We start from the raw sequence: 24,708 nt of genomic DNA, 5'->3' as shown, positions 1-24,708 counted from the left end.
TAATAATATAACTTAATGAGGAAAAAATCAGGACAAATCTTAAATTGAATGAGTCTCCAGGAAAGATAAGCATAAATTTGGATTAATCTGGTCAAAACAGGCTGATAACTACTCATGAAACCTGTTCTTGGGGGTAAACAAACAAACAAAAAGAAGGGCAGAGATTTCTTGCTACATGCTACATATATATATATATATATATATATGCATATATATATATATATACACACATACATATTGGGGTTCCCAGGTGGCTGAGTGGTAAATAATCTGCCTGCCAAAGTAGGAGATGCAAGAGATGTGGGTTTGGTCCCTGGGTCAGGGAGATCCTCTGGAGGAGGGCATGAGAAGGAAATGGCAACCTGCTCTAGTATTCTTGCCTGAAAAAATCTCTTGGGCAGAGGAGCCTGGCAGGCTGCAGTCCATGGGGTCAAAACAAGGAAGGACACAACTTAGTGACTAACCAACAACACATATTTGAGAAATATTTTGGCATGTGTCTATGCTTCTGTGCTTTCTGGATCTAGTCTTTGCATTTTAATAGTAAATAAAATAAGAATCAAACATAAAATTCTAGGAAACCATCTTGAAAAAAATGTATCTCCATTAAAAATAATTTGATAGTAAAGAAAACTTCTTAAAACACCTATCAGAAATCTAAAGAAAGTGGTCTTACTAGTAATCAAGTTTTTCCACTAAATATAAGATAAACATTATAAAAGTGTCAAAATTTAGGAAAAAATCACATACGATCTCATCTTTATCAGCTGGTTTTATTTTTAAGACTTTTTCAGGACTGCAATAGACTGTCATAGCATCAAGATTCCCCTTGCTAACGAACGAGGTAGGAAACGTTATTGGTTTATTGGTTTTTGGTGACAAAATGAGCCACAAAAGAAGAAATCCTCTTTTGTTTTATTTCTTTTCATTTTTAATTATGCTGAATTTTGCGTCTTCATTTGATGCCTAGAATTGTTATAGACTTATTTATACCATAAAGTGAATTAACTTGAAGGAGAATATGTGAAAAATAGCAGGGCAGAAAAATAAAAAGAACCTAAGTATTCATGGTTTTGCTGGCTAAAACTCAATTAACCAGTCCTGGAAAAATTCTACCTCTGAAATTGTTGAAATAAGAAATATTTGATCACCATTTCAATTTAAGTCACTTTGAGGTTGAATTTTATTTTATTTATGTCTGAAGGCATCCTGACTAATGTCTCTTTACTGCTTCCCCAGAAGGACAGAAAGTTCCCAGAGATGACAAATGGACCTTTACTGATTTGGTAATAGTTAATGGTTGCTCTTTCTTGGTGGTTTATATACTTGGCTGAATAGACTCCAGCTCAATAGCTAGGAAGATGAAATGACTTTCCTTGAAGCCAAAAAGTGATATCAAAGATATTATCACCTACAATGACATTTTTTGTGGCCTTCATTTTTCTCCACAGCAAGCGGTGAAAAATCTTTTCTGAAGGAGATAATCATGGTCAGAATGGACTGCAATCCCAGTATCTGAATTATCCAATGATTTGCACAAAAAGTTGCAGCAAATGATCCTTTTTGCATCTTAAGGAAGACAATGTTTCAGATAGCTCCATATGATTGGTTTAATACATACTTGATTATAGGCTCCCACTGGTAAGTAAATGTTTCAGGCCAAAAGTTAATATTAAGCTCTCCTCCCCACCAAAGTGTACAATCTGCCCAAAAATGTATTTTACGTAATAAAGTATTTTAAGGTCACTGTCTTCTAGGCTTGCTTCTCCCACTTCATAGAAAGTGATTATCATTTTGAGCCTCAATACTTGCTAATATAACGTGAGGATTCTTCTAATTCATCTCAAAGTCTGCATGCCTTTCCAAGAACATCACATCCTTTGACATTTTTCTGATATAATATGTTATAATATATTGTGCCAGCTAAATGACTTTTTAAAGTCCATCCTATCAAATGATGCTGTGTATATTTGCTAATACTTTTTTGAAATCTCCATTAAAATTAACATACTTCCCTGCCATTGTAAAGACACCAGTCATAACTTTTTTTAATTTCATTTTTATGATATTTTGCAACATGGCAATTCACTTGGTATATGAGGAAATATTTGTCTTGATAGTTTCCCCCTCTTTTTTCCTAAGACACAGAATTCTTGATTCTCTCCTCTTTCTCATTTTCTGCTCTGACACTGAGCAGCTATTGATAATTTTTTATTGCCATTAATATCAATCAATGTGTTTCTCATTTGTTTTTAGTTTTTATGGAATTAGAATACAAATAGTATAACTGGATAAAATCATGTAAAATGAATATTTTCAAAAAAAAATGTGCAGCAAACTTTCCAGCAGCATTCCTGGTCCACCTGCTTTTACCATATGGGCAGAAATGTGACCTCTGGGCTAGTTTCTGCAGATTTCTTTAAAGTATCATGAAGCATCTTAGAACTTCCTTTTATGTTATTAACTGTATATTTTTCTTAAAAACTTCATTGATTCTATAGGATTTTTTAATATTAAAATGTTACCAAGTAATGTGACTAAATAAATAATTGTGATTTACCTCAGTAGCAAGAGCATTTCCTATTTTCTCTATGTTTGTGGTGGACAAGGTTTTACACATATTTCCTTTAACCTATAACTTCCCATATTTTACATTTGAGTTTTCCAATTGGCAACCTAATTGAATTTGTACATCTCACAGCTTATCCAATGCTCTATGATCCTATTGTCTGATGTAATAGGCAACTTGAAGGGACAGCAGTATTGATGACTTCTCTAATGACCATTCAAAGACCAGGAGTTAGCTGTCTCTAGCTGTTCCTGTCTGCCTGAGTTCACTGCTGCTTGGGGTAATTTAAAGGGAGATTATAGTCACGTAATCTGGAACAACTGTTGACTTGACCACTGGTCATACTTGTGACTTATTTGTGTGTTAAGTGGGAACTCTTCCTTCTACATTTACTTTCTGCATTTGCCTCTGACACTACTAGGTAAAATCATAACAGAAATTAGAAAAAGAATACATTTGGAGGTCTATTGGGTATATGCTAAGTTATTTTTATTAGGGATAAATAATATAACTTAGGACAAATCTATAGTTGAATGATTCTCCAGGAGAAAAATAAGTTTAAATTTGAATTAATGTGGTCAAAACAGGTTAATAGCTTCTCATGGGAACATGTTCTTGGGGTTAAAATCAAAAGAAGATAGAAGGTCAGGGTTTTCATGCTATTTGGGGTTAGGCTGAAACTTAGAACCAGCTCAAGAGCTGGTTGTTGGCAAAATGTTTTTTGTTTTTTTTTTTTTCCCTGCGAACTGACTTTTCTGCTGTTGGCCTAGCTCCTTTGGGTACTGTCTCACTGTAACTAACACAGTGCAGGAGGCCACTGTTTCTAAACCTGGTTTAGAGGAAGTGTAGGAAAATCCTAGATGAACCTGATGAAACCCGTGCTGGGTCTTAAATAACATTAAAGTATTTACAAAGCACCAAAGATATTTAAAAATAGAGTTCATGGCCGTGGCAGAGCAAAGTTCGGGTAGATGTGGCATACACAGAGAACGATCAGAAATTTAGTGACACCTAAGCATCGTGTGCTTCCTTTATAGCTCAGTAAAGTCGGTAAAGCTCAGTAAAGTCGGTAAAGAATCTGCCTGCAATGTAGGAGACCAGGCTAGATTGCTGGGTCGGGAAGATCTCCTGGAGAAGGAAATGGCAACCCACTCCAGTGTACTTGCCTGGAGAATCCCATGGTCAGAGGAGCCTGGCAGGCTTCAGTCCATGGGTTTGCAAGAGTCCGACATGACTTAGTGGCTAAGCCAATACCAAGCATCGTGTGCAAAGCCGGAGGCAGAAGTTCTCAGAAAGAAAACATTTTGAGAAGCCATGTATTCTATACTAAGGTGTTTGGATTTAACCTTGCAGGAATTGAAAAGTCATAGCTCCTTATTTTCATTTTCCTTTTACCAACAATATAAAGAAGCTCTCTGCTAGAGTGTGTGTATATGTGTGTGCACACACTTACACACACTCTTATAGGCATTAAGCCCTGGTAATTGTGTTAAAGGGGCTTGAAACAGGAATCATAAGAAATTAAAAGTCTAGGTGAGCAAAAATCTAGCCAAACAGCCACAGGAAAAGAGCACGTTGACATTCAAATTTTTGGTAATAGAAAGAATGCAGGTTATGACCTCCATTACATTCATCTCTTAAAAGATGCTCTGCCTTGTTGTTGAACAAGGAACTCTGTTCTTTAAAATGCAGCAAGCACCCACATTATCTAGTGTTAGAAGCCTGGGAGCAGAAAAAAAAGGGGAGCTGCTCTGGCTTTTTATCAAACTCCCATTATTAGTTTCTTTTGAGAAGCAATCTTAAATGCCACAGTGCTTTTAATCATTACCAACTCCATAAGGGATATTATTACGTTGTTTTTCCATTTCTTTTTGCAACCCAAGGGGAAATAATTTATTCTCTTCAAAACAGGTGGAAAAGTATATATAATCACACATTTATCCAATTCAATAGTGAAAAAAATTTAAGTACAGAGTATTACTAAATGCTATCAGAAATTAGGTCTCACAACACTTTAGTGAAGTATAGTGGAAAGATAATGTATTTGAAAGATAGAGTGTTGGAGGTGCCTGGGTGTAAAATCCAGTCTGGCTACTCATTAGCTGCGTCACTCTCAAAAGTCACAGGTCTGAGTATTTGTGAAAAATGCCTGCCATGTGGTGGTTGAAAAGTACACTTGTGCTATGCAGTCAGCATAATACCTTTCACGGATTAAAGTATTTACTATAGTTTTTCCTTTAGGTTGATTATTTCCCCCTCTACCCTTTGCTAGTATATTTACAGAATTCCTGAAATTCCATTTCTTCTCCATTTTGTTCCTGGTGAATCCTTTCTCAGTTGATACCTATTTAGAGGAAAATTATCTTTACTGCTCTTCTGTGAATAATCACTTCTTGGGAATTCCCAGGTTGTTCAATGATTAGGAACTTTGTGCTTTCACTTCCATGGCCTGGGTTCAATCTCTGCTCAAGGAGCTAACATCCCACAAAGCACATGGCATGGCCGCCAACAACAACAACAACAAAAATCAATTTTTGTCTGTGTTGCTCTTCTAACTTTCACCTATTTCTATTGTTGCACTACATGCGCAGTGTAGCAATTGTTTGTTTTATATGCGACCTTTGAGATTTTTTTTAGAAAAGGAGACATTTGCTTCATGAGAAGGAAACACAGTCTTGATGGTGAACAAAAATATTCTAATGTTGGGAGTTTAGCAGTTCAACTTGTGGACTGCCCAGTATAATCCGAACTCTGAGCCTCTCTGCTTCAAGCTGAGGGCCTATTGGTCTGAGCTCCAAACTATTTATGAGTTGTGGTTATGTTAACTTCACAGGTGTTCATTCTGAGTTCAAAATGCAAAGGGTCCCAGCTCTCTGGGGGAGGTTATTCTCACTGCAGTTCACTGATGTTCAATGGGGCAAGCCCAACTTTACAAGATAATTTCAAGCCTCCGCTCTCATCATGTGCATAGTGACATCAATCATATTAGATGAAACAAGCCACCCAGCCAAGAACAAAGTCAAGAGGATAGAATGTATATTCTTCTCATAAGGAGTGCAAACAAGAAAATTCTATGTCAAGGAAAAGAGGATCCTTTGCAGTATGTTAATACTAACATACTTTTGGTAACTTATTTCCACGTATAACTGCCCTTTAGGAATGAAGTAGTTACAGAGTAGTCCATAGAAGACTGTGGAGAACACGGGGACTGCAATGGTGTCTGCTTCTCTGAATGATGGGGAATCCATTTCCATTTCCTCTCCCCAAGTGCTCAAATCTGCCCAGGGAGATTTGAAACCATTCCTCTATCTGTCACTGACTCTGCCTGTTACCATGTAAGCACTCAAATACTTGGCACCGAAATAGTGCAAAATGCCTTTACCTGGAAGACAGTTACATAGTTGCAGTCCCTGGAAATAATCTGTTTTATTGTTTCAGATCAGTGAGTGGTATTTTAACATATATAAAAACACCTCTTGGTTTGTTCAAAATGCACATCAATATTTTTCCTCTGAACTTTTTCAAACATGTTTTTGGTAAAACTAGACCTAATTCAGAAATTCATTTAGTAGGGACTCAGAACTTTCTTTAAAAGGATGAAGAAGACATAGCCTTCATAGCTAACATAGCCTAGAAGGAAGAAGCCTTGTTAATTTTTATTTTACTTTAGCTCTAGACTCAAAACACATAAGTGTGATGTTGAAAGAAATTTTAAAATCTCATAATCCATTCACTTTAGGAGTTACTGACTGATTCTCAGTGATATCTAGAAAAATAAAGAATAATTTAGGTGTGATTTATAAAATTCTTTGTGTCTCCATAGTTTGTGAAAAGCACATAGAATGATAGACATTTATCCTTCTCGTCATTATAATTATCACTATTACAATTACTATTTACATTAAAAATAATAGCAATAACTATCAGAGAATATTTATTATGTTCAGCAATTGATAGCCCCTAACACTCATCATATAGCTGAAAACACTGAGGATAGTCTGCTCAACTACTTTGGCCAAGGTTAGAGTGAGTCTGTGGCAGCTCAGTGAATTAAAATCAGGCTTTTTTTTTTTTTTTTTTTTTTAGTGTCTAGGGAAAATGTTCTCTATACTTGATAACATTTAGAAATAAAGCTCATTAAAATGGTAGGGAATGAGAAATGTCTTGGGAAGCAGTCAGAGGAAGATATAAAATGTATGAAAAGAAGGGTTATAATCCTGTTTGTTAGGAAGCAAGATGTTGAGATGAGGATGAGGAGGATGTAGCTAAATTAGGGTCTCATGCTGAGTTCTGATCACCCAGGAATGTAGATTTGGATGGACCTAAAAAGTAATCACTATGTATTTGAACAGAAATGGAAAAGATTCATAACACCCAAAGAAACCCTCCTTTGCAACACAAGGTAAAGAACACTGAGAGTATAGGTAGAATAAGCAGCCATGTTTCCCAGGATCTCTAGTGCCACATTTTTCTCAGGAGGCAGAAATAATAAACATGGAAACGCAACTTCCTTTATGAGCATACAGACATGGAATTCTCATGTTTAACTTGCAGTATTTATTTTGTTGCCTTTATATTTATAGCTACGGGTTCTGATCTCTACTGCTTTCTGATTTTTAAATGAATTGCTAATAGGCTTTTTAAAAAAGTAGTTTTAGGTTTTCAGGAATTAGATCCAAAAGTACAAAGAGTATCTATATACAGGCATACCTGTAGATTTAAGTGAATGAGATCTGGGGATGACTAGAGACTTGTTTAAAGTCACAGAATTGCTTGTGGTAGACCTAAGACATGAAGTCAAGGCTTTACATTCAGCTTTGTGCTGTATATTATGCACTTTTAGTTGCTGTAAACAGTACCATAAATACTGTACTGAATCGAAAATTCAAAGGCCAGAATCTACGTATATCTCAGCCCTTCCAAATTGTTAAAGTAGTTCCATTCGTGAGCTTTCTTTTTGATTTATTAGTTTTCTATTTTGTTCAATGGTCCCCAGTGTAATTTTCAAGTATATTACAAAGGCTTGGGAGAATTTATGTGCATTTCTTTGGTCTTTTTCCTTATAGTGGTATATACCAAGTAATAAAATTACTTACTGGAAATAATCCTGGTTTTTTTTTTAGTCCATTGTTCACAATTACATTGTATCCTAAGCTTGTTTTAAATATTTCTTATAGTTTCCTTGATACTGAAAGAAAAAAGTTACCCTGATTTAGAGTTACTCTCTCATTTGCCCATTCCCTCAGAACAAAACAAAACTAAAACAAACCATTACCAATAAATGTTAAAATGTGTGAAGCAGTTCGATACTCTTACATTTTGGTTGTCAGCTTCTTTCCACTAGATATGGGTACTACTGCCAGAAACAAGTCAAGGTTCTAAGGAAAGAGCTGATTCAAGAATGCTACCTGCCAACAAAAATGCTTACTGCATGAAAAAAACAAATTAATGTTTCTCTTTATGGTTTTAAGTCCAAAGCTCATAATAATTGAGAATTATAAGAAATCATAAAATTATCACCCATTCTCTGTAAAATTACTCAACACAATTTTGTAAGTAAAAAGGAAATCATTAGTTTTCTCTCCAAAGCTACTTCTTTTGCCCAGAATTCTGTTCTCTTTTTAGTGAAACAAAAAATCACCCTAAGAAAAGAGAAGTAACCATTGGCCAGAATTGTATTCATAGTTAGTTATTTCCTGTGATCTTGTAAACTACTGTTTACACATATTTGAGACCATTCCCCATTCAAGGATTGTACAAACTGCCCTGTGATGACAACCGTGTCTTTCAGTTAGTGGTTGCATGGTTTCTTCTTTTTCCCCCAGAGTCATTTGAAACCAATGCATCCAGGCCATTCTCTCTCTCCTTTGTCTCTTGGTCATGGAATCAGGTGTTGGTATGGAGATACAGAGCTCTAAGATCCTTTTTAGTAGACTTCACTGGCCCAACAGCAAGGATTCAAATTGGCCTGCACCATTTCAGAAAAGCTTCAAAGGTAATTCTGATGAGCATGCTTGAAATCCTTGTTAGCTCACAAACGTTGAGTTCTCAGGGTTTGCTTTGATTTTTAACCATACATATGGCTTTGCCATGAGGCACTTACTGAACTCTCAGCTCTTAGCGGCTTTCCTTCCATAAAACTGTCCAAAGTTTTCTTGGTGGCATTTACATCTTTCTGTCATGTTTTATAAACTGCTGTCCACAGGTCTATTTTTTTAAAGAGAATTAATAGTCATTGCCACAGACCTTGCATGTCTTAGAGTTCCAGAAAAATAGATGTGTCATTTTTCTGGTGCAAAGTGGTATTTTGTGTTGCTTGTTTTTAATAAACCCTTTTCCTAGTTGGTACAATAGCAGAATGGGAAGGATGCATAGTTCCAAAGACCTTAGACTTCCATTGAGGTAAGCCTAACCTCCAATTTCTTGCCTGTCACTAGATACTCATTAATTAAACCCTGAGGCTTCTCACGTGTATGATGTAGGAATACTGAAGACACCCAGTGAACAAATAAATGTGAATTTCCTTTAAGAAAGTTCTGGGGAAAGTTTTTTTTTTTTTCCTTTTTTTCATTTTTATGTCTATAATTTTCAGTAAGAGGTAATACAATTTCAGTAAACTGCTCCATTCAAATAATAAATAGGTTACATATATCATCTCTAATGCTCACAACACCCCTATGTAGATCTCATGGCCCTCATTTTACAGATGAGAAAACTTAAGCTTAGAATCTCAATGTCAAGATGGTGCTAAGTACTCGATCTGTGAATCAAGGGCAGAATTTTCTGACTCCAAAGTGTATGTTCTCCTTGTTGTATTTTCTTCACTGTCCTGAAGCTTTTCTTAATTCCTCCTTGTGTCCTGTAAACACAGCATCATACATATCTGCAGTGCTAGCAATAGTGTAATGAGTTCCACACTCATTTTCACTTAACCATCTGATCAACCACACAGGATATATTTCATGCTTATAGGGAGGGAAACAGAGACTCGGATATTTTAAATGTTCTTCTAAGGCCGTCCAGCTAACATGCATCTGACGTAAAGTATATGTGTGGGATTGTGGCCTAAAACGTACATCCATTAAGTCATCTCTCACTTTTCTCTACCTCTATTTTTTTCTGTTTTCATTCACTCATGATTTCCTTCCTTTGTTCCTTATAATTTAGCAGCAATCTTACTTTTCCCTGGGTCCTACCTTCCTTTGATTATTTCTCACAGTGTCTTCCCTTTGCTTGGGCACTGTTAGAGTGAGCTAGACCTGAGACAGGAGAGATTGCGTGGTTGACAGGCAGCTGCTGCGCCCCAATCCCCAGTGATCACTACTCATCCTGCTCTCAGCAGGCTCCACTTCAGCCTCCCTTGCAGAGCAATTAAAGGCAAGTAGCGGTATAAATTCTTTTTATCATTTAGAAAGGAGAGAGTTATTTCACATACTGTTTAAACTGATCTTTAAAATACAGTATCCAAAGACTTGTCATACCAGGAGCATTCTTTTGCTTGTGTGTTAGGTCTCTTTTAGGAATTAAAAGTAAAAGAAGGAAGATTAACATAGTAGGCAAGCAAACATGTCACGATGGACTCCTGGATATCTGTGATGGTGAATCAGGACTATGGGAAAAAAAACAGAAAAGCAGAATTCTAACAGTTATACTTCTCTTTAGAGGATGTGTGTGCTTTCATGCATGTGAAATCACTTCAGTCGTGTCCGACTCTATGCAACCCCATGGAGTGCAGCTCACCAGGCTCCTCTGTCCATAGGATTCTCCAGGCAAGAATACTGGAGTGGGGTACAATTTCCTTCTCCTCTTTAGAGAATACATTTTATTAAATACCAACTTGTATTTAATCTAAACATTTTTATGCTTGATGTTTTAATGATATTATCACATTTCATCCATACAACAACATGATGGTTTATTATAGTTCCATTATGCCGGTGAAGAAATTGAGAATCACGTTTATAATCTTATGAACATAGTTACTTATCTTATAAATGATATTTTTCTGCATTCTAAAATGTCTAGACATGAGAAGAAGAAAGCATTTGATACAAGAAGCGTTGTGAAAGACCAAGAGATTCTTCTAACGTCTATCCTTTTCTAATTCTCTTTCACCTACTAAGCTGTATGCCTATCAAATCATAAACTATAAAACATTTCAAAAGTTTTGTGGATTGGGTTGCACTCTGAGCACAATATTCTCACAGTGTATTCTTTTTGAATGAGCATCTATCTCACAACCATTGGAATAAAAGCAAGGTGTCTGCAGAGTCTAACTTTCTAAGATTGTATGAGCCCCTCAGATAAGGTTTTCTCATAGCTCCACATGATCAGGAAAGATCTGAATTTACTTATCATTAAAGTAATTAATGACAAAGGATTTCTATAATAATTTCACTGCTAATTGATTTGCTAAGTCAATATGTCTTTAGCACACTTAACAACTATCAGCAGTCACCAAGCAATGAATGGCAATTATCTGCAGCATTTGTCCACCACATACATTTTCAAGAAAGGTAATTTACAAGCTTTAGCACAACAAAACCACAAATGTAACATCATTTTAAAATAGCATTTCTTAACTGCAGAGGACATCTTATGTGTCTTCAGTCTCCTCTCTCTCTGCCTTTCTCTCTGTCTCAATCTTTTCCTCTCTTCTGCTTAACTAACAACACAGCTGAAGGCATATGATAATTTACCTTATCAGTGCATCTTAAATGTAGAACATGGATTGAAACAATAAAAATAAGGCAGCCATCTTTATTGAATTTTCTTTACTTTTCAATTAAATTTTCACTACCAAAAAGACATTGGCAATGTAATTAACCAACATGAAGGGCAAAGAGATATATTTTCACATGGATCTAGGTAGGTAGTGGCTTACTGGGAAAGTAAAGGGGAAAAAGCAGTGAGAACACTGAGGGCTGCGTCCTATGTGGCTATCAAGTCAGTGTTTATCTCAACAGGATTAGTTCTCTGAACTGTACTTTTTTTCCTCTTTAAATATGTGAGTTGGAATAACAAAGCAGTTTTCCCTAAAGGTCAACAGAGTTACTTCTGGAGTTCTACAAATTTGTGACTTGAGTTTCACTTCTAAATTATATTCACCTTAAGGAAAAAAAAAAAAAAAAACCCTGAAAAAATACATGTTTAAATGTGCTATAAAACAATTTTTATACCTTGTGTCTACTGTGGAGCAAATACCCAGTGAACTCCTTTTTTGAGTGAAAAGGAATAAAGACTTTCTGGATTCTTTGCTAGTGAAACATTTCCATTGTTCTGTGGGGCTGAATTGTGGTCTGCCAAAAGTCATGCTGAAACCCCTATGTGATGCTTTCTCAAGATGGAGCCTTAGGAAGGAGAGGTCATGACGCTGCAGCTGAATGTCGGATTAGTGCGCTTATAAGAAGAGGCATTGGGGAATTCCCTGGTGAGCCAGTGGGTGGGACTCCATACTTCCACTGGTTTCATTCCTGTTTGGAAACTAAGATCACACGGTGTGGGTACAAAAAAAAAAGGAGGCATTGCTGGCTCCTTGAATGTAAACTTCTGGCCTCCAGAACTGGAATTAAATTTTTCTTGTTTAAACTCACAGTCTAGGTATTGTGTTAAGGTAGTCCAAAATAAGACATTTTTTATTGCAACAGAATGGTCTTTTCTGCATTTTTTGCTTAATTAAACATCATCCATGCTTGCAGTTATTTAAATGTGTGAATCAGAGTTGTGTTGATACTGGGCAACCGGATCAAAACCCAGAAATAATTAATATGATACAAGTTCTAGTAATACCTGAATTTTATATGAATTTTATTTAATTTTAAATAAATACCTGAACATTTAAATTATAAATGTTCTGATTTTAATCTTGATTGATTTGCATGTCAGGGAAAGAATATCTTTAAAAGCCTATATAACTGCACTATAGTCTCAGTGATGAGTTGTTGATAAGTTTCTTATTTAATGAGGTAGCATCACACTGAGGTGTAACAAGTTCCTTATTGTGGATATAGAATACGGTGATTTTGTTACAGAAACAGAACAAAAGCTTAAAGGAAATAGTCAAGAACCCTGGGCAGCAGTGACTGTATGATGAAGCTGAACATGTTTAACACAAAATATTAAATTCACAAATATGTACCAAAGCTATCAAGTTAGAATTAAGGCTATGTGCAGACCTGAGTAAGCAATGTCAAAACCCTAACTACAGAAAATTTGATGTCATAATATGCACACTAGAGATCATGGACTGATAAAGTTCAGAGATATAGATAAAGGAACTGAATTTTCCCATGTGCATGCTCTTTGCCTGAGACTTACTAGGTTTCATTACAGAAGTTATTACGCATGTTATCACACAGAAAGAACAGTAGGGTTTTGAACCTTTCTTTCCTAAAATACTTCTGGAGTCTACAAAAATTGTCTAACTTATGACCAGCTGAAGTTCTACATACTAGAGAGTATTGAAAAGATAGGACCACTCCCAACTATTTAGCAATAATTAAGACCTTGTCAGCAAAATGCATGGTTATCTACTTCCTGCAAAATATTAGTTCCATTCTTATTTGCTTTATCTGTATAATTAAAGAATCATTCTGATAAGTTTCCCAAAACACATAATTTCTAATCATTTTCATTGAAAAATATCACAAGTTCACACAAGGCAAAAACTAATAATAAACTTGAAAGTCAGATAAAATAAACTGTCATTTGTCTAGTAATTCTGCTACAGATAAATTCCTCTTTTCCTCGCTCAGCGCTTCCTAGATTGAACTTGAATAGAAAGAAAGGCTTAAACACTGACTTAGTTAAGTTTTAATGCAGTATGATGATAAAAATTGCTTGCTTGGTTTTCTGGAACACGAAGATATTCGTCAAATAAGATTATTTTCAGAATTGGAATATAGAGTTAAGCATCAGCCTTATGCTGAAAATGTATTTAAAATTATTTTTCACAATTATTTATTTTATAAAATATATTTCTGCTCTGCACTACCATTTAAACTTTCTTACTGCAATTGCCAGTGCCTTGGAGAAAGAATACAAATTTAAGCACTGCTTTTTACAATGAAAGTAGTTTTTGTTGTTATTCATGGCATCTTTTCAGCCTGTCTCAATTTTACATGTGGTGGTGAGTGGACTTTTAGGCCAGGGTTGTCATTAGGCACTGCAGTCTTACTCTGGGCACAAAAGGAATCCAAATATGTTAGAAAATTATCTTGAATCTTTTTGTGTGGTCTTTGGAAAGTGAAATCAAATCTATGGGTTTTATCAGCTACCTCTGGAAAAATAAGCAGTTAAGCTAGATTATCACTAAAGCTGTTGCCAGCTCTAATATTCTGCAACATTAGCTTAGAAGAACATTTTCTCTTAAGGAGAGATAATTGACCTTTCTAGAGTAGTGAATTTGTACTAATAGTATGCTGGACATTTTATATTCACTTTTTCAATTTCTCTCTGAATGTTGTTGCAAAGCTTTTTACAGATGAGGAAATTGAAGCTCAAAGAGCTTAAATAGCTAGCAATCTACTTCAAAGCCCATGTTTTTCTCCACTACATTGGAAATAATCAACACATTTCCCCCCCCAATGACATGCAGATCAGGCTGTATAATACAGCTGTGAAGGGCATAGAATGTATCAAAATTATTATAATTAGTGGCATTTGTATATGAAATGTTAAAAAACAATTTTAAAAATTTCCTATTGGGAGTAATATTCAATTTAATCTTTACGCAGTTGTTGTAGATGGCAATGATGATAGGGAAAGAGTTCAGGGTTTGACCCAGAAAGCCCTGACTTACAACACTACGCTTGCTGCTCTGCAATCTATTATTTGGTCAACATGTTGTTTCCCTAAGATAAAGCCTGACTTCATCGTGCTCCCACTGTATCCTTTATCTGTACTACTACGGTAATCATGTTTTGATTTGTGTGATGTTCAATCTATGTGACTATCTTCTCAACCAACATATTTTGAACATTTAGAGGACAAAAACTTTGGGTCATTGACAAATGATAACTAAGAAAAACACGTATTAGATGAGTCATTTAAAAAAGCTTTATTAAGGTGGATGGCATCACTGACTCAATGGACATGAGTTTGAGCAAGCTCTGGAAGATGGTTAAGGACAGGGAAGCCTGGTGTGCTGCAGTCCCTGGGGTTGCAGAGAGTTGGATAGGACTGAGCAACTGAACAACAAAAAAGGTGCTTTTACATGATAGATGTGGAAACTAATGCCCAGAGAGTACTAGTTGCAATAAGTCACACAGAGGGTATAAAATAGTCACACAGATTTGGAAAGCCATTGTTCTTTTAGTAATAAAGGGGAACTTATGCCACAGGTACTTTACAGATAAGCTCCAGTGTTATTCTTTGCTGTTTGTGCACAATGGGCATTATGGAAGGTTATGTCCTGAAATTGCCATTTATGATTATCCAAGAGTAAGCAATAATCACACTCATCACTTCTGTGTGCACAGGTGGAGAATAGCAATCACCCTGAAGCAGATTTTTATGATGATGGGAGGAATCATTTAAGAGGCTTTTTCTTTATCTTTATGCAAATCTAAATTGAGTAGATAATCCATTACTTGGGTGGAAAGATTAACTGATTTCCTATGGCTTGAAGAATGCTACCTGCCAAGTTCCTGAGAGCTCCGGGCACATGTACCATTGAGAGAAAGTGGACAATTTGTATAAAGAGCACAATGACTTCTGGGAAGGAAGGGGACAGGAACAAGATCTCTGTCCTTATAACCCTAAGAATCAAAGCTACGGAAAGCTATTTGTATGAACAGGGTAACCCTGTAATTGATCTACTGGGAAGAAGACCACAAGGGTCTGAAAAAAGAATTTCTTAGGAGAGAAATCTGAATTGTTACCTGTGCTAAACAAATAGATATGGTGAAAGATAGCTGGCTAGAGCCCTGTGAAACTGACAGAGGAATGAAGGAGACTGAGCAGATCAAACTGAAAAGAGCTGTAAGTATGAAGTGTGACAAGAAGCAGGATGATGTTTGCAGGAAGGATTGTATTTGCAAAATTATTATCACAGAGAGTGTTTATACTACTGTGTAGAAATAGTTACTTACCTGGCTCCTACTGGCAACAAACAAAGAATATATGGTGATGAGTTAATTGAATATTTTCTTGGGAGAAGCAAGACTTCGACTTAATCAGGGAAAATGGATGCTGGAATGTCATGTCCACAGTGGAAGAGACGTGAAACCACAGATCTGTGTTTGGGGGCAGTGAAGCCTTTCTGATAGTTAGCATGGGTCATTCACTCTGGTACCACTGGGGCCAGAAAAAGCTTGTTACTATCATCTTAAAATGGAAATATCTTCCTTTGACAACTTGGCTGAGTGGAGGATATTCTGTGGTTTCTCTTCACACCAGATGTGATTACAGTGGTTACCTCTGCACCTGACACACACACAGGGCACACTTTCAGTGCAGGGCAGAGCCACACTCTGCCTCCAAGAGACTTACCTCTCCAGGCATAAGCTTTGCCCATAGAGAGTCATGATTAGAGGTATAAGAAGTTGTTTGGAATAATCTTTAGAAAAATCTATGAAATTTTGAAGAAGGAAAAGATTCCATCCAGTCAGTGTAATGGAAAGTTTCAACAGAAGTTATCATGACAAAAAATCTGTCAACGATGCATGGGACTTCAACAGAGCGGGGAGGGGAAAAAAAGCAGGGCTCTCATTATTTTCTCCATTCTTTCTCTTGGGAACCAAAGAGATTATACTGTTTTCACTATTCTCCTTGCAAAAGTATGTATGTAGAGACACACTTTTATGTGGCAAAAACAAATTATAGCAAATAGATATTAATTCCTATATGGAGAAGCAAACATTCTGTGGAAACCAAGGCATCGTTTCTTTGTAGACAGCAATTATTTTCTCACCAGGAGCAAACTACTTTACAAAATGAGACAGTAATTTTTAGTGGCATTTTAAGTAGAATGTTATGGCTTTAAAATGTCTTTGAATCAAATTCAAGGTCTTGGTAGTTTTTAATTTCACTTCACTGTAACGGGTTTTCATTGCTATGGTGACTGAGGGGGACTCCTCAGAAACTGCTGAATGATGTCTCTTGTTGGTGAGAGAGAACCATTGCTCACTGTTTTATTTATCTTGTGGATTTTATCTTGTCAATATCTGAGCTCTCCTCCTGTTGAGTATGTATTATTTTGATGGATTTTATTTTTCATCTAGATTGTCAAGAATAACTTTATTTAAAATGAGCTCAGTATAAAGAATGGACGACTTTGTGTATGTGTGTGTTTTTCCTTTTACTGATTCTGTAAAAGAATGATTTTAATCGTTGTTTCTGTCCTTTGCTTTGCTCTGCACCAAGTTTTATTCTAAGCCTGTTCTTTCCAGAAAGCCATAACTATACCAGATGCAGGTCTAATAACATACACATTCTTCCATAATCATATTATATCTTAGTTTAAGTATTTTGCACAACTACGTTCTCCCTACCTTGGTGGCTCAGATGGTAAATAATCTGTCTGCAATAGGGGAGAGCCAGGTTCAATCCTGGGTTGGGAAGATCCCCTGGAGAAGGGCTTGGCAACCCACTCCAGTATTCTTGCCAGAAGAACACCATGGACACAGGAGCCTGATGGCCTATAGTCCATGGGGTCACAAAAGGTCGGACACAACTGAGGACTAACACTTTCACTTTTTACATTAACACTTTTGAAAAGTTTAAGGAAACATTTCTTCACTAAAGTAAATCCCATTTGAGGGTAGCATTCTGGGAAATTCTAGTTCTCAGATTCACTTGTAGATGGTCATAGAACTTTCTAATCACACACTAAAATACAAATCTTTATTTCAAAAGGTCAATGGTAGTAATCATTAAAGCTGTTGTCCACATATAAAATGACAAATCCAAAATTGCAGGCACAAATTTATATATAAAAGACTGAAAAATGTCTGAAGTAATTTTATTGTTCTTTCTGTTCTTCCTCCACAAAATAATATTTCTGAATTGCAATTTCTCAGTTTCTCACAATACTCCTGAGAAAATGAATAATTTAATGTCTTTTGGACCTGAGAGAACCCACATATTTTGGTCAGCCTGCAATCCTTTGATAATAATGCAAATATTGATAAATGGTAATGATAGATATGATGTGATTCCACTGGACTTTACTTTTGAATAAATGAATACATCAGGTATTGAAAGCTACCTTTCTCATTAGAAACCATTTCACTTAGAAAGATTATAGGGAAATTCTGAATTTTCTTCTTCAAAAAACTAAGAGCATTTTTCACCTGTGAATAAAAAGAGTAAGTTTTTCTTGTGACCATATTCTTTTTTTCATTTGCACCTTAGACTGTTCAGAGCAAAATTTAACAGCTATATGTATAGCTATGTGGATTCATGTGGATTCATTTAAGGTCATCATTTGATTTCCCTGTTAGCTACATTGAATAGCTTTGTTTATTCTTTTAATTTTTTTTATAAATTTGTGTGTGCATGTGTGTGCACACATACTAACCCAAATCAATTTGGGGGGAGGGGAAAATAAAAGTGATTTTTATCTAAATTAGCTACATTAATCTTTATTGAAATACAATGGCAAAGCCCAGCTTTCAGAAGTTAGTTTCCTAATATCACTTTGCTTCAGTGTTTCAACCTAGGTTTCCAAATGCTAACCCAAGCATTCTTCCCACCCTGCCACCTGCGCAGCCTTGGGCCTTAAGAAGAAGAACAATAAAGCAAATACACACACCTAAACCTTCATCAGAATGGTGCCAAAAACATGGTGCCATAACAGTCTTCTATATTAATTCTGCTGCTGCTGCTAAGTCTCTTCAGTCGTGTCCAACTCTGTGTGACCCCATAGATGGCAGCCCACTAGGCTCCTCCGTCCCTGATATTCTCTAGGCAAGAGCACCAGAGGGGGTTGCCATTTCCTTCTCCAGTGCATGAAAGTGAAAAGTCAAAGTGAAGTCGCTCAGTCGTGTCCGACTCTTAGAGACCCCATGGACTGCAGCCCATCAGGCTCCTCCATCCATGGGATTTTCCAGGCAAGAGTACTGGAGTGGGTGCCATTGCCTTCTAGTTAGTGTTTAATAATTGCTTCTGCCTAGAGACCCAAACGGATTAAAGTTTTACTCCATTTAACAATAAAATAAGGAGAGGAAAGAAAGTAGTAGAGAATGACAATCAAAGTCAGGAGGGCAGTGAGCATAAGGGGGAAAATGATGGCAAAGGCCCAGTCTCAGCCAAAGGTGGTTTGAGTCAATCACCAGTCTTGGGAGGAAGCTCCATTGGCCCAGGTGCAGAATTAATTTGTTTCCCTAAGAACCTCAAGGGCTTTCACCATAGAAGTCTGCCTCTTGGGAAATCTTCCTTTCTCCTTCACTTCATTACTGCATCCTCTAACTGTGGTCCTGGCCAATCAGGTCACCCAATTCCTGGAGCCCAGAAAGTTTATAATGCTGAAACCGGAGTAAAGTCTTTTACCTTGTTATCCCAGACACTAAGTAGTATGTAAAGTGGTCATGTTCCCAGAATCTACTCTGCTAATAACCAAGACAACTCAGGGAAGATAATTCAGTTTGCCCTATCCCCTTTCCCTTCTAATGCCCACAGGTAAGATGTATGAGCAATGTGCATTAATCCCAAGGCCATTTTAGCTACCTGGCAGGAGTATTAGAAGGCAGATCATTTATGTAAATATAAGCAGGGTGAAGTCTGTTGAAATTATAAAAAGTTCACTATAGTTTGACATAAAAATCACTCCTTTAGCACTGGTCCGGAAGAACCATGAAATTGAAGTTCTACTGATACAGAGAGTACAAAGGCCCATGTTAAGACAGAAAGAACACACTTGCAGATTTGAAGATCTTGCATTTAAAAATACAGAATCTCAGTTTCTCCTGAAAAACTGGAAAATCTGACAAAACTTGGCTTACATTTCAACATGACATCTTTCCAGCTGAACATGGACTTAGTATTGTATGTCTCTTTAAATGGGGCATGAGCTGTCCAGTTTTTCACAGTCCATACCAAAGGCTCAATATAATCATATCACCTTAAACTTAGTCATCTTTTCTCAGCTATGTTAATTATCACTTCTTCTATTGGACTTTACTAATCTTGCCTTAAGGAAAATGTCCAAAGCAGATTAAAATAGTGTGACAATGTTAAATAGTGAAGTTTAATGAATTTTAAATGGGATGGATAATCTAACTTTTCTCTTTCTTTCTTTATATTTTAACAGTTTATATGGAGCTTATCTTTGTACTAGGTAATATAAATGTATTGCCTCATTTAATTTTCACACCAAAACTTCAAAATTTTTATTATTCACATTTTATGATTGGGATATAAAAGAATTGAGAAAGTAAGATTCCAGGACCAGAGTTCAAACACTGATGATTTGGGGGCCTGTGACATATCCTGAAGACATAAGCTAGAACCCTAGCTGACTGTTTACTGCGGAGAAAACACAAGAGTGTTATGGAGTCTGAGTGTGACGTGTCCCTCCCAGGTAACATGAGTTACTAATCTCTCTGAGATGCAGCTGCCTCATTTATACCTTTCCAGACTCATTTGATCTTCAAGCTGCAACACACCTAGTTATGTGGTCTCTCCCAGAAATTTCCTTAATGTTTATGATTCTTTATGCTGATGCTTCTCCTTTATCTTAGCCAGACTTTCCCTTGGTTCAATTTTCCCATTCTCTCTGAATTCTTCCCTGGACTATACGGATAGAATGAACTGCTCTTTGTCTTTAGCGTTATGATTGCTTTACGATAACAATCGCCCCATTTTATTGAGCTGATTGTTTAAGTTTCTGTGTATTTTGCTTGATTGTGAACTACTGACACTAAGCTTTTTAAACTACAATAAATGCCAGGAAGCAACAACAGCATATGACAATTTTAAAAAATTTCATTAAATTGGTAGGCTGAATAAAGTAGCCTCTCAATAAAATAATATATACAGTTCTATATTACTCTTGTGTTAGTTAATGGTTAATTTTTTTATAACCAATTCCTTGGTTTTACTTAGATATTTTGTGTCTGAGTGCTATAAAAGTAGATAGTTGAGTATGTTTGGAATGGTAATAGTTTAGGTTGTTAAATAAGACAAAAATTGGTGAAATTTAGGTATTTAGATTAAGCCAGACTGAAAACTATAATATGAATAGTTTTAAAAATCTAATATCAAGAAGCAAGAGGACTATTAGTTTTACTACCAAAGGTGTGCATGCTATCAACTGACAAAAAATTTGAATTTTATCTTTTATATCATATGACTCTAAGAATTTATTTCTCAAATGTAATATGATATGAAAAAGAAAGAATCAGATCTGAATTACTCCATTGTCTATCTGACTTTTAAATAAGTTCAGGGGACATTTACTAAGCACATATAATCCTCCCCCCCTGCTGTGTCAAGCCCAGAAGATGAAAGACAAAAGACATGATTTCTCTTTTATTGATTGATCAAGGTTGGTAAGTCAACAGAACACTATAATAAAATATCAAAATTGATATAACAGTGGTATTCTATTAATTAGCTCTGTGTCCTTTGAAATGTCTTGTTTAATGTATACTTGTGTTTAATGTCTTTGTTTGTGAAGCAGATTAATTGAATTAGATACATTTAGGACTTCTTCCAGCTCTGGGATTTATAACAGTTCTATGGAAGGATCTTCTAATTTGTTTAAATTCAAATATGTCTTCAAAAGTAAAATAGATATTAGCTTTCTAAATATTTCTAGATATGTGTATAATTCACAATTCTAAAGCTATGTGTTGAGGCACCCCAGAGAACCACTGAGGGGCAATTTAAATGTTTTGAGACAAAGGAAGAGATATTCAACATCTACTAGGAATTATACCAACACAAGCTTGAGGCATTTTACAGTTTCATATCTTTCAATGATATCATATATTTGTGAAGCTGGATTTTCATTGGTAGCTATAATAAAAAGCAGGTACCAAAATAACAAAAGAATGTCAGTGTGGAATAGGAAAAAAGATGGCAGTGTTCAATCTGATTCCAAAGACTGAGAGATGTACAGAGCCCAAAAGGTATATTTAGTCTTGTAATTGTGATTTCTTAATAATGAAATAGATTTTTTCTTTAGCATTTTTTTCAGAATTAGTTATTGGGATATTAATACTTTTCATGTTTCTGAAAATTTTTAATAAATAAATGGAACTTTTTGGTACATTTTTAGCTAAAGGTGTGCCATGATAAAAGTTAAAGATGTTTAACTTTAACTAAGAAGTTAAAGACACCATTCACTAAGTGAGTTTGAAAACAACTAGTATAAATTATTTCAAATAGATTTCTCTTTTATCATTTATAAAGTGAGTATAGTATTACTTATAACAGCTATGTTGAAGTCAAATTTTCACTCAACAGAGAAAAATATTTATATTGATAAAGGATACACTGTTTTTCTAGACTTAATGTAGTTAGTTAATGACAGGGTGTTCCATCTGTCTATATTATCTACAAGGATGGTACAAAGGTAGACTAATCGTCATTCTCAATGTATTTTACAAAATATGTATTCCTGTAGAAAGGTTAAATAGAAAAGAAATAGCAGCTGCTAAACAATTTTCATAATTATGGAAATTAGGAGTGATCTCCATTCTCTTGGTGAATTGCCAATATGTCCAGCTGGTAGAAACAATTGGTGGGCTAGCTTGAGGAGAACACTGTTGATTTTTACAAAGGCTTAGAAATAAAGCTTTTATGATGTGAATAAGGCATTTTTCTCTGCTTGTATTCTATTGTCCAACTTATTTTTCATTATCAAGAAACTATCTAGCCATTGAAGTCAATGTAGAGAATATGGACATGATGAAAATGCAGCAATTTCTAATTTTATCATTTATCTACATTGCTAAAATAATGAGATATATCATTTTATTTTTACTACTATTCCATTAATGGATGTTTTAAAATACTATTGTAGTCATATTGAGTGTAAATTTATTACTCTATTCTTCACTATAAGGATTTTCTATATAAGGATATAATCTTCATAAAATTATTTTAATTATTGCATGTTGTTCCAATAAGCAGAATTACCATAAATTACTAAGTTATTACTTTTTTATAATTAAACATTTTTTTCAAAAGTTTCACTATGGTAACTAATGCTGCTATCAGTTATAAATGATGGACACAAAGATGAAGTTCTCTCTCCAGAATCCACTTTAAATTGGCAATAAAATAATGAAAAAAAAGGCATAACCTCAAAATAAAAGAGAGAATGAGGTAGGAGGTGACAATAGACAAAATATTTTTGGAAAATTTTGGAAATTGTAAAGTGAGTGGATGATTTCTACTTTGCTTATAAGAATGGAGAAATCAGAATCTTAGACCTACAGGCAGGTGTCACTCATTCCAAGGGAAGTTGGGAAATGTGCTCTCTCGATATTCTGAATATGAACAGTTTTGGGTGCAGGGATAAAAGGTGACACAGGAGGCAGTAAGAATTTTCATATATATATATATATATATATATATATATATATAGTATATATAGAAAGTTCAAAATGTGGGTTGCTGATATCAACAGTATCCCATCAGTAATTGATATAATCTTAAGAAATAAAATTAATAAATAAATAGTTATAGGGGCCTAAGCACTTTCGTGCTCATTATAAAGATAAGGAAGACTGGGAGGAGTATATCTGTGTTTTAAAGAAAACAGTTTTGTTTTGAGTATTTAATTTGAAGTACTAGACATGCAAATGACAACGAGTAGCAGACATGAAAATCTGGAACTAAGAAGGTAAAGAAGAGCTAGAAAAGCAAAAACAAAAGCTAGTGGCATTTGTTTACTGCCTTAAGACCATGTGAGATTGCTAAAAAGTCTATATAGTTAGAAAAATCTAAGAAGCTAAAGGACAGATGTCAGTGATATGACGACATCTAGAGATCAGGTTGCCTGTGAGTAGCCAGGAATTGCCCGTGAGAAAGGAGAAAAATCTAAATATTGAGTTTGTTCAAAGTACAAGAGAAGAAAAAAGTCACCCAAAAGGGCAATGATTAACTGTTTCAAAAGTTGTTGAAAGATCAAGTAAGATGGACAATAATTGTTGACCATTGGATTAGGCAAAATAGATGTTTTATGCTTTTCAGAAGTAGTTTTAGTAAAGTAATAGGGTCAAAAACCTGACTGTAGTAATTGACTGGAGAATAGAAGGTGCAAAAACCTCTGAGAGTTCCTGTAAATACTTTCTTCTAGGAGTGTTGCTGAGAAAAGGGGTGACAGATGAATAGAAATGTGGGTCTACAAAAGAATTTTTTTTCAAATGACAGATATTACCATGTGATTAGATGCTAATGGGAAAGACACAATAGGAAAAATTAATGATTCAGGAGATACTTATCTCAGTCTAGTCCTTGGTCAAGCAAAAGGTTATGGAATCCAGTGGACATATGAAGCATTGGAATTACATAGGAACAAGGATTATTTTTATTTCATATAACAAGAGAGAGACAGTATGGCAGAAATATAGATAAGCTAATAAATTCAATAGTGAAATAGAGAGAGAAGATGGGAAATTGTATTTTGTTTGCCTATATTTCCTCAGTAAAATATAAAATAAAAAAAAAAATAAGTGAGGAGGTAATCCTAGTTTGAAAAGGTAAATACTTTAAAGTAACTTTCTTGGAGAAAGGGAGAATTAATTGACAAGAAAAACCTAGTGTCATTGCCGACCAATTATCAAGTATGCTTACTTGAATTATGTGGTCAAATACTTAAAGTAAAGATCCTTACAGCATGGTGGGAAATTTTTCTCCCTATATCACATTCCACTTCATGATTGTAGAAAAGAAACAAGCGGATAGGGGATTTTCTTGGAATTAGGTTTTTGTTCATGGTGGTTGATCATGGAGTTAGAGAAGGTGAAGTGGGGTGTACATATGAATAAGGTTAAGATACAGACTATGGAATTTAAGCTGGAAAAAAAAGTAGGATATAGAGGGCTGATGAAGAATCCAAAATGGTAGCAAATATGGATTGAAGGTGAGAGTGACTGTTCTAACTCAAAGGATGAAAAATGCGAGTATGATACTTTTTCAATACATGATATCTCTTTATGGATATTAAATTGTATAAATGGTTTAGT

Source organism: Ovis aries, chromosome 3, assembly GCF_016772045.2.
Source record: "Ovis aries strain OAR_USU_Benz2616 breed Rambouillet chromosome 3, ARS-UI_Ramb_v3.0, whole genome shotgun sequence".
NCBI lineage: Eukaryota > Metazoa > Chordata > Mammalia > Artiodactyla > Bovidae > Ovis > Ovis aries.
The sequence above is the reverse complement of the archived record's forward strand: the minus strand, read 5'-3'. Positions refer to the sequence as shown.